At 42.1% G+C, this 14004-nt stretch overlaps 1 pseudogene across 1 annotated transcript in view; it reads left to right on the forward strand.

Moving 5' to 3' along the window:
- LOC108166749 (NLR family CARD domain-containing protein 3-like) overlaps positions 1-14004 on the forward strand; it is a 36385-nt pseudogene that overhangs the window by 13876 nt on the left and 8505 nt on the right. The gene's annotated exons all lie outside the window — the stretch shown is intronic.

Here is a 14004-nt window from a genome sequence, read left to right on the forward strand (position 1 = left end):
TAAATATTTGCATTAAAAATATTTTTCATCAACTCTGCATTTCAGAAAGTCCTAGTTAAAGTAAAACGTTTCCATCCCATGAGGTCAATGCTTTGAAGCTTAAAGTGGTAAAATCTTAATATTCTGCATTTCATTCAGAACTTCTACCTGAAACTCAGAACCTGCAGAACATTTTTCTCTTTGAAGAAAAAATCCAGGAACTGGAAGATCAGAGCAGAATGAAAACTGGAGATCAGTGTTTGACAGAAAAGCTCTGATCGCCGCATCTCTGACATATTTTACATTTGATAACAACAGTAAACCTATTTTAGCTGAGAATAAACCAACATGGATATGACCCGCCACAGCCCAACGTGGGCCACACCTGATTCAACCCAAACCGGAAATAAAGGATTTAACTGGAAATCCCAAAACTCAGTAAAATCAGCAGCTGGTTATGATTAAAATGCAATTTGTCAACTGAAGGCGGGAACAAATCCAGTAGGTGGGAGGAGCCAGGAGGTGTCGGTCTCAGACAGGTCAAAAGTCGACTGTAGGCAGTCCTACTTCCTCCTCACAGTTAGAATTAACAATTTTGTTTTTCAAAGTAAAATAAAAATTACCATCCTGAAGACAAACTAAGATCTCAGATCATCTCATGCAATATTCCTGTTTAAACTTTACCTTTAATAACAAAGTTACCTAATTTTTAAAGTGCAATCAGTAATACTTTTATAACAAATTTATATCAGTAATGATTTCTTGGTTAATGTCAAGTTGTCATAACAAAGACATTTTGAATATTGTCAACTTTGTATTAAAAGTATCACAATTTACCGAATGATGCTTTATGACAAACAGTCATAAATATTCATGAAGGCTTATTCATGTTCTATACATGTGTTATGTCATATGTGTATAAAGGTGTCATGACAGTCTTATTCACACCCCTTCAAATAAAGTGTTACCCAATATTACTCTGATTTCACTGCAGATCTTCTCCTGCTCTGAAAGAAGAAACTATAAAGCATGTGATTTATGATGTCATCAGTCACACAACATCCCTCACATTTACTTTCAGTTTGAAAGTCAGTCTTTTGTTCAGATGTTCTTCTTCATTTCTTTGGATCGTTTGAAAAAAACTGTAAGTTTGCTTTGTTTTCTACTTGATCTTTGTCTTCAGGAAATTTCCTGGTTGTTTTCTTCTCTCGCATGTTTTAAGAACAGGTTCACTTCTAATTTCAGCTCAACGTTTCATCTCTGCTGTTTGAAGGTTATTCTACAGGATTATTAAATTACTGATGAGCTGATATCAAACATGATGAATAGTTAATGTTTCTTTGTTTTTTCTCTGAACAAACAGCTTGATGTTTCTATTTCCTAGATTCAAACTTTGAGAGTGGATTTACAAAACTAGGATATCTGATTAAACCAGACTTTTTATTAAACTTTGATTTGGTTTCACAAAAGCAGTGGAACATTGGTTACCATAGCAACATAACATGTGCAACTAGCCTGGTCCAGACCAGGTAGTTCAGCTTGTAGCCTCACGGCCATCAGAAGCAGAGCATCTTGTTCATGTAACATCCAGGAGAAATAGAAATAGCCAGACGTCCAAGGCCGACACAGAGGGAGCCATATTCAGATGACAATAATTGTTTTGGATCAGGCCAATGGTTTTATTTTCTTAAATTCTCACCGTTTCATGTCAATGGTGACTCCAGACAGCCAAACTCATGATCAATCCCACCAAGCTGAGCTTGCAACTTCTCCAAGGTCTTTTTCAGGAACTGCAACTGAGCTGTAACTCAGCAAGAATCACTTCCAGTTTGAGGTTCTGTTCACATCTGAGTCTGAGTTTTCACAGCAAAGCATTTCCTTATGCCATCAGCCTCTCAATGGGCAGAACAGTTGCCAACATTTCCTGAATTTCATAATATGCCAGGTGACCTCCAAGTCAAGGAGCAGAAATCCTGTCATCAGAAATTCAATTGTGTGTGTCTCTGTGGACAGACACAGGGTCTCCCACTTCTTCTCATAAAGATCAGATCCATAGTTTGCAATTCGAAAGACGTGGAAAGATAAGCTTCAAAAAAGAAAGCACAGGAAACAGAGCAAAAACCAGAGCAGAGGAGGGAAAAATCATCTGACTTCACTGAAAAGAGAACAAGAAAAAAATCCACTATCAGGTTTACATATTGTTATATTGACTTCCACTGTTAATCTATAAATTTAAAGTTGTTCATTTGAGCAAAGTAAAGCCATGATTATTACCTTCTTAGTTAAGAATGGTTTGAAAATGTATATTTTGAGCTATTTACACTTTCAATCAATCTACTGTTCTTTACTAGGATAGCAGTATTTTTTCTTGATTAATTCCTCATAATTCTTCATCAAAAGATGTTTCTTAGGTGAGAGGTATGGCATATGCAAATTATCTAGAGTAGCATCAGTGAACCTGTGATGGGTCTCATGGTCTCTTAAAGAAATCTGTTAACGTGTATTAAACCATAGCTGCACCTCCTGAAATTGGTTTGGTCTTTGTAAAACAAACAAAGCCTTAATGAACTTATGGTGCTGTCAAGCCTGGCTTTATCTTTAATCCTGGATTTCTATGTGAAAGAACCTTCCACTGTTACAGCCATAAACAACAGTTTCCTGACTTTTCCTTTAAAAATAAAATATTTTGAGTCAGTTTATTAAATAGTTAGTCTTTGATGGATCATTTAATCCACTTGTAGAGTTTAAATAATGATCTAACTAAATCCTTCCTGTTGTTCAGGTTGAATCAGTGAATGTAAAAGTTGGTCCATGTCTCCATCTAGTGGACTGATGGTAGAAGTGCAGCAGCTGATGCAGCTTCCTCTGCCTCTCTGCTGTTTGAGGAAGGCAGAAGAAGCTGCCTGACACTGATATGACAATGCAGACAATACTTAAACCCATAACTATAGACTCTTAAACCAACAACAAAAAATTTCAATTAAAATCCATATTATTTGCACTTTTGATAAATCGAAATTAAGTCACCAGTCAGTGGATCTAAAAACATGAAATAATGCTGATCAAATGTAAAGTCGGCCCATTTAATAAATGAACTAAGCAGCTGCTTAAGGCTCAACGAGGCCTTCAGGAGCCCTATAAATGCTAACATTTTAACAAAGATCATAGATATAGAAATTTAACGTTTATTGAGAATTTCTAAGCTGTTAAAATTTATTTAATGGATTCAGCATAGATAAATTAAAAGATGATACATTGTTTAACATTTAAATTTAAATCTAAGATTTTATGGAGTAGGCAAGTTTACTTTGTAAAAGTTCAAAGAACAATATTCTTAGATAGGTTGTTTTGTTATCATAGCTACAATCTGGTGCTGTGAGGTTAATTGGTGCATAATGCAGCTTCATGCCTTGTTCAATGCTACAAACCATCTTTCAGGAAGTATTCTGCCCTGACAATGAAATACTGACCACGCTTGCAGTTTGTCCACTTTAATAAAGTTTATATATATATATATATATATATATACACACACACACACACACACACTAAAACAAGCCATGCTTGACCTGGCTAAGTTAGGGACCCACCAAGCCGATAATACAAAAGAGGAAACCCTGGACACTGATATGAAGCAGAGAAGAAGAACCAATCAGAGGAGGAGCAGCTGATCTTTTTCCAGCACTAATGATGTAAAGCAGTGGTCCCCAAACTTTTTCCTGTGAGGGCCACATGACTTTTCCCTTCTTTGGTGGGGGGCCGGAGTCAGTTTGTAACAGAAAAAGTGCGACAATTGCAGGAGTGTCTAAATGTAAAAATATATTGTTTTCCAGAAAGCACAATCAAATAACTCTCTCTGGGTTCGTCACAGAAAAAAATCCAGGAAGGATTATAGTCCGTATTTTCCGAACTATGAGCCACACCAGTATGCAGAAGCCTTATCTGACTGTTCGTCCCCCATCTCCCTCTCCCCCGGGCGCAACAAAATGTCAAAGTCTTGACCGGTCCGCGGTAATAAACAGGTTGGGACCACTGATTTAGCCCATGCTAGCAGCAGACAGGAAGGATCAGCACTTTTACTGTTACAGTTACCATTCGGAAACTACCGTAATCAGTTCTGTTAATGTGACCAATATGGCCCCAAGCTTAGTTTGCGATACAAGGGGAGCAAACAACTCAAAAAGCCCAACCAACGGAACAATCAAATTTAAAATATTTTATTACAACAAGAAGTCAGTTGTAATAGTGACTATAAAAAAAATAAAAAAACAGTCCTCTTTATAAAATCCAAAAGTTCCGTAAAAGACAGTCACCAATTCAAGATCCTTAGTTGATATCCACGGCGCCGCTCCAGTGAATGCAGCCCGCTCACACTACGTCCACTTGCTGGCCCCCAGCTGACTTCCCAGAAAAACTCCAGCACTGCTCGCTCTTCGGCGTGTCACAATCCTTTCCAGCCAGATCCAGAGGCGCGGGCAGAGGTCCTCCTCTGCCCCGATTCTCTGTGCTGAGCCGTCAATTCGCCTCTCGGTTCTCTGTGCCTGGGGTGCGAATTCTGTCCGTCACTCGGTCTGCATCAGTCTATCTTACTTACAGGATCTCCTCTCTCCTTCTATCCAGGCTTATTTTATTATGGCTTCAATCAGCCTGTCGATGCACTGATCACGGGCCGCAATCAGTGGGCTCCGCCTCCTTAAAGGGCTACCTACAGCCTGGTGCATTCGGGTGTTAAAGGGAAAAACAAAAAAAACAATCCAAAACATGCAAAGCACAACAAGCGAGAAAAACAAACAAAATAAAAAAAAGAAAACAAACAATCATATTTTCCCCTGTGCAACATCCCCCCACACTTTTACAGTGGCAGTCCCTGTCACTAATCTTCTGGTCTGTAGCGAGCAGGAGGCTGGCCTAAGTTTGCCCTTACAGAGCACCGAGGTCCTAAAACCTCTTTTCTGGAAAGGATTTGGGGGGGGGTCAGCATGACACCATAAAACGGGGGGCCAATATTGATCTCCACCACACTTTTCTTATCAGCTACCAGCTGAGGTTCCTGCTTTAAAGGAACGATACAAAGTTTCAGTGCGTTTCGATGCAACATCTTTTCGCGGCCTCTCTTCTCTGGCTGTACTTTGTACACCACTCCCGTTTTACCTACTTGCTCCAGGATAACATGAGGTTCATCATTCCATCCTGGATGCAATTTACCCTTTTCTATTTCTGTCTCTTACCCACACCCTCTCACCCGGTGCCAAAGGCAAAGCCTGTGTTTTCCTGTCATATTGCTTCTTACTACAAGCAGCAACTTTAGCCATGTGCTGTTTAGCAAGTCCATAAGCAAAGGACAGCTTTGCATGATGGTCTTTAACCCATCCTTCCTTGTCACACTGTGACTGGGGCTGTTCCACTCCTAAACCCACATCCACTGGCTGTCTCAAGTGTCCACCAAACATCAAAAATGAAGGGGCATAACCTGTAGAGCCATGGATAGTATTGTTGTAAGCCTGCAACAGTTCAGGTAAATACTCCGGCCACCTGTGCTGTCTCTCTGCTCCAAGAGACCGCAACATATTCAAGAGAGTTTGGTTCATTCTCTCCACACTTCTGTTCCCTGCGGGGTGATACGGAGTAGTCCTGCTTTTAGTGATACCATAGCACTTACAAAGCTCCTGCATGAGAGCAGACTCAAAATTGGACCCTCTATCTGTATAAAATCTAGCGGGACAACCAAATGTCTGCATTACATGTGACCATAATACCTGAACTGTTGTCTGAGCAGTTTGATCTTTTGTTGGAACAGCCCAAGAATAGCGTGTGAACCAATCAGTCATGACCAAAATATTCTGGTACCTATCTGTAGGTCTACCCAGAGAAAGAAAATCTAGGCCTATAACCTCAAGGGGGTAAGACACAGATATAGGGTGCAGTGGGGCCTTAGGCTCCACCCTGTTTTGCAGGCTGCAGGTAACACAACCCAACTGAAACTGATGCACCTCCTTCTCCATACTGGGCCAATAGAAGAACCGACGAATTCTGGACACGGTCCTCTCCACCCCTGCATGGGAAGTTGCTTCGTGGTACTTCTCCCACACCTCTCTGCACTTGTTTGTGGGGCATACAACTTGAAAAAGAGTCTCATTATTTTTGCCATCTGTTATCTTTCGACAAACAACACCATCCCGGAGTACGAGTTTCCCCCACTGTTTCAAAATTTTGCATGTGATGGCTGATAAGCCCTTTCGGATCTGTGCTTCAGGTAAGGTCCCCTGTCTCACATACCTTTGCACAACTTTTAAGTTCAAATCTGACTCTTGAGCAGTCTTCCAATCCTGTATCTGTAGTCCAGGCTCCTGAGGATTTGGAGAAGCCGTTACATTGGTTACATGGGCAGCTTGGATCTCTGGTAGTGAGCCTGCAGGAAATCTGGACAAGGCATCCTTTCCTGCCCGATATTTCACAATAAAATCAAAAGAGGCTAACTGCGCTACCCAGCGCTGTTCTGTTGCCCCCAGATGAGCAGTTTGAAGGTGTGCCACTGGATTGTTATCTGTAAAGACTGTAAACTTAGCTCCTGTCAGGTAGTCTTTAAACTTTTCAGTGATGGCCCACTTTAAGGCCAAAAGTTCCAGCTTGAAAGAACTATAATTTGCATCGTTCCTTTCAGCAGGGTGCAAACTTCGACTAGTATAGGTGATCACATGTTCTCTCCCACCGTGCACCTGGGCTAGAATGGCACCCAACCCATGTTTACTCACATCTGTATAAAGGACAAATGGTAAGGAAAAGTCAGCATAAGCAAGAACAGGGGCTTGTGTAAGTGCGGTCTTTAACTGTTCAAATGCTTCCTGACAATCAGCTGTCCATGTAATCTTTATTTCCGACTTCTTAACAGGTATCCCCATCAGCAGAGAGTTTAAAGGGCTGGCCATTCTAGCAAAACCAGGGACAAACCTCCTATAGTACCCAGCCAGGCCCAGGAAAGCTCTGACCTGGCGAATGGTAGTTGGGACAGTATAATTCTTAACAGCACTAACATTTTCAGGATCAGGTCTCACCCCATTCCTATCAACGAGGTGACCAAGAAACTTTACCTGGGACTGAAACAACTTACATTTGTCCAATCCAAGTTTCAGACCATGCTGCCAAAGTATCTGGAAAACAATTTTGAAGTGTTGCAAATGGGAGGAAAAGTCAGGTGAGTATATAATAATATCATTCAAATAGACCACGGTGGAATCTGTAAGTTGGCCATTTAAGCATCGCTGCATTAGACGCTGAAATGTGGCAGGAGCATTACAGAGCCCAAACGGCATGCGTTCAAACTCGAAGAGTCCGAGTGGTGTGGTGAAGGCGGTCTTCTCTCTGTCCTTAGGGTCCATCTCCACCTGCCAATAGCCACTGGCCAGATCCAACGTTGAGAACCACTCAGCCTTTGTTAAAGATGTCAAAGTCTCCTAGATTCTAGGAAGGGGAAAAGCATCCTTATGAGTGACAGCATTAAGCTTCCTGTAGTCTACACAAAACCACAGGCTCCCATCCTTCTTTCTCACCAGAACAATAGGTGCAGCCCATGGGCTTTTACTCTCACAGATAATTCCTTTATTCAGCATATCTGCCAGAAGTATCTTCATCTCTTTGTACATCAAAGGGGGCAGGGGGTGATATCTCTCTTTGATAGGTGCGGCATTACCTGTGTGTATGCTATGCTGGACCAGGTCTGTTCTGGCAACATCTTCTTCATCCACAGAGAACACCTTTTTCCACCTCCGCAGAAAGGTCTGGAACTCCACCTTCTGCTGTGGAGGTAGATCCACAGAAGTTAGGAGTTTGTTCACCTCTCTATAGCTGTTGGGTTCTCCCATCTCTACAGCTTCTGTTACACCCACTTCAACCACTCCATCGGATCCCATAGTTAGACTAAGATCACCAACACCCTGGATTTCAGTCTCTTCCACTTGATACAATCGGCCCAACTTCTCATAGGGACCTATTTTTAGTGGATATGGGTGGGGATTACAGACTCTGACAGGGAGCCGACCCCTATCGACCACTGATAAAGTTCTTGCCACCCCCCATTGTTCTGATCCAGATATTGCCTCAACCAACACCAACCCATCCTTGGACATCATCTTCTGAGAGGTGCAGCCCCAAATCATTGTTTCACAATTAGGGGGTACCTGTATTCCTCGGCGACAGGCAGGTCGGACATATTCTAGGGAATCCCCTCCAGTCTTAGTGGCAGAAATCCTTTGGCAGATGGCAAATGCCTCTTCCCAGACCTGGTGAGACTTCCACTTCTGAGGGGAGAAGGCTGACGTTCCACCTTTAAAAACGGTGTCCCAACAAGCACCAATAACATTCATGCCCACAATAAGTGGGTGGGTAGAACAATCATCTTTTACAATCACAACACCCTTTTCAGGTATTTTGAGTCCTTCAACCTCAAAGTCCATAATAGCATACCCAGAATATGGGATGGTGAGGCCATTTGCAGCTTTTAAAGTGAACACCAAAGACCGATCATTTATCATCTGAGGAAAATAGGAATCCATTACTTGTTGTTGAACCAATGTGACTTGAGAACCAGTATCTAGCAAAGCTGTCATTCTCACACCACCCATAGATAACTCTATGGTGGGACATTTGCCAATGAATGGTGTGGTGGCCCCTCGGTTATTTGTTATGCAACTCATCCCTACTGCTTGGGCCTCAGCAGTAGGGTTATCTAGTTTAAAGCTGGCTGTTCCTTATCAGATGCTTGGCAAAACCTGGCCATATGGCCTGCCTGCTTACACTGCCTACAAATAGGTCGTCCATCTCTAGTCCAGCCACGGGGATACCCAGGCCGTCTTTGTGGTAGTCTTGATACCCCTGAAGTAATAACATCCCCCTGACTTTGTTGTAAAAGAGGTCTGATCTCATTAATTACTTCTTTTGTCAAATCTTTCATTTGTTCTTTAACATTATGCATTATCTCCCTTTTAAAATCTTCTTTCCAGTTGGAATCAAACAGTCGCTTCTGTGATGACTCACCTACTGCGAGACACATATTCTGTAGTCTTTGTGCGCCATTATGTTCCTCTTCAAGCTGCAATGCCTCTTGATGAACAGCAGCAAAATCCTCTCCCGGGTTGTGTCGGACATAGGCTCGGAGCGTACTGGACAGGGGACCCTCACACAGGCCAAGTAGCATCTGATCCAATAAGTTTGCGTCAGTAGGTGCATCAGTGGGGTTGCGCCGCCGCAACCTGCAGCCCAGTTCTCTCAACCTTAGAGTAAAAGACTTTACAGATTCATCAGGTTTCTGCATGCAACCAAAGAATTGTGACCTTAACACAGCAACTGGGGTAGTGTCACCATACAATGTGTCCAAATAATTAAAAATCTTACGGACCTCATTTCGCTCAGTCTCATCTAAAACATTCACCTGTTGTTTTGCTTCCCCAGCTAGAGCCCCTATTAAAATGTCCACTTTCTTTGTCTCTGTTAGTTCTTGAGCACTTAAAAGTCCATGCACTTGTTCTTTCCAGTCCACATATTTTAGTTCACCTTCAATCCCTTTATACTTGGGCACCCAAGGTGCACCAGGAAAGACTGGCATCATCATATTGAGTTCTTAGTTTTGGGTATGAGTGTTGCTCCTACTTGTATCCTGCCGACAACGCCAAAATAAAGCTGTGACCAATATGGCCCCACGCTTAGTTCGCGATACAAGGGGAGCAAACAACTCAAAAAGCCCAACCAACGGAACAATCAAATTTAAAATATTTTATTACAACAAGAAGTCAGTTGTAATAGTGACTATAAAAAAAAATAAAAAAACAGTCCTCTTTATAAAATCCAAAAGTTCCGTAAAAGACAGTCACCAATTCAAGATCCTTATTTGATATCCACGGCGCCGCTCCAGTGAATGCGGCCCGCTCACACTACGTCCACTTGCTGGCCCCCAGCTGACTTCCCAAAAAACTCCAGCACTGCTTGCTCTTCGGCGTGTCACAATCATTTCCAGCCAGATCCGGAGGCGCGGGCAGAGGTCCTCCTCTGCCCCGATTCTCTGTGCTGAGCCGTCAATTCGCCTCTCGGTTCTCTGTGCCTGGGGTGCGAATTCTGTCCGTCACTCAGTCTGCATCAGTCTCTCTTACTTACAGGATCTCCTCTCTCCTTCTATCCAGGCTTCTTTTATTATGGCTTCAATCAGCCTGTCGATGCACTGATTACGGGCCGCAATCAGTGGGCTCCGTCTCCTTAAAGGGCTACCTACAGCCTGGTGCATTTGGGTGTTAAAGGGAAAAACAATCCAAAACATGCAAAGCACAACAAGCGAGAAAAACAAGCAAAACAAAAAAAAGAAAACAAACAATCATATTTTCCCCTGTGCAACGTTAAATCCAATCTTAGCAACTTTTTCTTTTTCAACCATAATAAATGTGATATTCAATTGACCTGTTATGACTCAGATTTTGGGTGTCCGCGCCCCTCTGTTGCTGCTGCGTCGTTGTGGAAAACCGGCAGAGATATCTGCGGCTTATATGTGTTCCCACTAAATACTGAATGTGCCCTGTTTGAGTTGTCTTGGCCCTTTTATCGCAGCCTGTGGGGTTTTCCATGACTGGGAACGAGAATACAACCTGCTGAATGTGACAGGTAGTCAATCAAAAAGCACAGTAAGAACAGAGGGGAATCCCAAACAGCTGACACAGCCCAACTGAGAGTCCGGTGGATATCGGAGATGATATGTGGAAATGTTTATTATTAAATCTAAAAGGTCATTATGTTTATTCAGTTAAAAATGTTAACTATGAAAAAAACATTCACCTCCAAATCATAGAGCGGCTGCTCCGTCGTCTTTTATCCACCGCCTTTTCTTTCTATTACATCTTTTATCTCTTAAAATGACTCCACAAACTATAACTACTGCTTCTACATTGTCATCCGTGTTTGCTTATTCTAAATTCCTGCTATGTTGGGGGATTTTACTGGATTATCCTCTGGAATCGGGATGTTTGTGACTGGAATCGGTTCGTGCCGTGTGGCTGAACACGAACCGATCGAACCTGTTGTACTTTTATCAGCTCTGTGGTCACAGAGGTTTGGAGAATCGGCCGACAATTCTTAAATCTTGCCGTCTAAACCAGACTTAAGACTCAAAAGCTCTACTCATCTCCTTCTCGACCACTGCCCAAACGCTCGGACTCTGGTCGCTATGGTAACGTTTATATATCCCTTCAAAATAATATACAGAAGCCCCACAAAAACATTTTACATTTTACTTTTGTGAAAATTTTAACTCACGATAATGACTAACGGGAGCCCTGAGCTTGTTTCTCTGCAACGAGACGGTTCCATCTGGGAGTGATGAGAGACATAACACCTGACATGTTGCTTGAGCACAGCCTGCTTGGTCTCTACATGGCAAAGCAGTTTGAAGCTTCATTGCCTCATTAGCAGCCGGTCGCCGCATGTTACGCAGAGCGGGCTTGTAATGTGGGACTCACCTACCGGTCCAGGATAAATCCATTCTCCTGTCTCTTCTCTGGGCCTTTTCCCCTTTGCAAAGAAACTTTCCAAAGACATCTGATCTGTTTCTTACTCATTTTGATGTTTGTGGGCTCAATGTTGGCGCACAAGTAACCAGACTTCCAATGATTCACTTCCTGCTAAAGAGCCCCCTGGTGGTTGAAGAGAAATCCACATGTAAAAACGGCTTATAGTCCAGAAAATACGGTAAATGAAAAAAACTCTGAATGCTTTCCGGTATTGTTCAGGGGGCCGGACCAAATGTGGAGGCGGGCCGGATCCAGCCCGCGGGCCGTAGTTTGGGGCCCGCGGGCTGTAAGGGATGATCAGAGTTGATGTGCAGATGAATGATGTGTGTTTCCTCTGCAGGTGGAGCTAGAAAGTGTGTGTGAGCTGATGTGAATTCAGCAGCATGGATCAGTGTGAGGACAGAAAGAGGAAAGTCCCTCCCTCTAAAACCACTCTGTGTGGGGAAGATGAGAGCCAGAGCAAAGGTCAGAGGTGAGGTCACCGTCTCTAACTGTCCACAGCCCTTTTCACACAGCATTCACTATATCAGGCCAAAACAGACGTGGTGATGAAGCTGCTGCTGCTCCTCTTTGCTGCTTCATCCAGACTGAACAGATTCAGTTTTAATCATCATGTTTCTGCCAGGATCCATCAGAGACTCAGACCAGAACCAGAACCCAGCTGTGTGTCCTTTAAGAGCGATGATTCCAAAGATCTTCCCATTCACTTTAAATCTCCTGGATCTCCACCATCAGAGAGGTGAGCTGTTTCTAACTGCTGTAACTGTTCTGTTTATATCTGTCATTGTGGCCATGTGACAATAACAAGTTCTGTTGGGTTCTGTTGTCATAGGAACAACAGACTGAATTTCAGGTTATTTTTCATTCATACATATTACAGCAATGACATTCATGTCTCTATCGTAACATGATACCATTGAGACAGTAAAGTCCAAATGGATTGTTGATACTGCAAAAATTAATTAAAGAACTTCTGAGTAATGATCAGGTCCGTTTAGATCCACAGTCTCTATCAAGAGATTCTTCACATCCATCTTGTTTACAGAAGTCTCAATATTTGATCTGATGTTTCCCTGAGATCAATTTAACCATCATTCATACTTCCCCTACTGGCCAGGCATTGACACCATACATAAACTCCTGTGGCTCCTGTGAGTACTCCTCTGTTGACTTGGAACCTTTGGAGGTATATTTTAAACCTGTTATTACAGATCTTGGTTTTAAGGTGGACAGTGATTTTAGATTAGACAGCCAAATCAGAGCCGTGATTAAGTCCAGCTTTTATCATTTAAGGCGATTGGTGTCAGTAACTCACTTTATCTGGGAGTCAGTCAGTCGCTGCTCTCACGTCTGCAACTGGTTCAGATGCTACTGCACGACTTTTAACAGGAACTCGAAAGAGGGAGCATGTGACCCCTGTCCTGGCCTCACTTCACTGGCTGCCTGTATATTTTAGGATTCATTTTAAAATTCTTATGTTTTTTTTAAATCACTGCATAATCTTGCCCTGGCTTACCTCTCTGAGCTTCTTCACCCCTGCGTACCTTATCGGTCTCTCAGGTCAGCTGCTCTAGGAGGTACCAAGATCCAGGAGGAAGCTCAGAGGGACAGGGCTTTCTCTGTCATGGGCCCAAAGTTATGGAACGACTTGCCTTTGCAGGTCAGAGAGGCCCCTTCACTGTCCACTTTAAAGTTCGTCTTAAAACCCATTTATTTTACTTGGCATTCAACTCCAGCAGGATCTAGTTTTAAATTGTATGTTTTGTTTTTAAACTGTAAGAGATTTATTTTTTGATTGTTATGTCGTGTTTTAATTTACAGAACTTTGTATCAGCTGTGGTTGTTTTAAAAGTGCTTTATAAATAAAGTTGATATGGTATGGTATGGTATAAACAATTACTGCTGGTGAAAACAAGGACTAAAATAACCAAAATAAACTCACTTTTAAATCAGGACACATAAATTCTTATGTTGACATTATGTTGACATGACCTTTGTGTTTGTGGTTACAAACATTTAATTGTGTTTATTCTGTTTTGTATCAACTTAATTTTTTCAAATGAAATTTCTAGGTTAAAATTTGGATTGTTTCTAAACACAGATTAATGCTGAAAAAAGTTTCTATAAATTAATTTGATTATTCTAGTTGCATCTTCGAGTTTCAAACATCGTGGTGCATGGTGCAGAAATTATCTTCCATTTCTGCTCTAAAACTAATAATACCTCATGTGAATCTCATTCAGAACCAGATGGTCTCTAACTGACCATCTGGTTCTGAATGAAGCTCTATCAGATCTTCCTTGGACGGTCAGAGTGGAAATGACTCGTGGTTCTTCTCCATGTCAAAGATCAACACTAAGATCATCAAACTTCTATAAGTCATCTCAAACCAACATGTTTGTCTCAGAATCAGATCTTTTTGCTCTTTAAACAAGGCTAGAATTTATTCAGGAGGATAAATGAACAGGAACATTTTGGAGGA

The sequence above is a fragment of the Poecilia reticulata genome, chromosome 12 (assembly GCF_904066995.2).
Source record: "Poecilia reticulata chromosome 12, P_reticulata-male-v2, whole genome shotgun sequence".
NCBI lineage: Eukaryota > Metazoa > Chordata > Actinopteri > Cyprinodontiformes > Poeciliidae > Poecilia > Poecilia reticulata.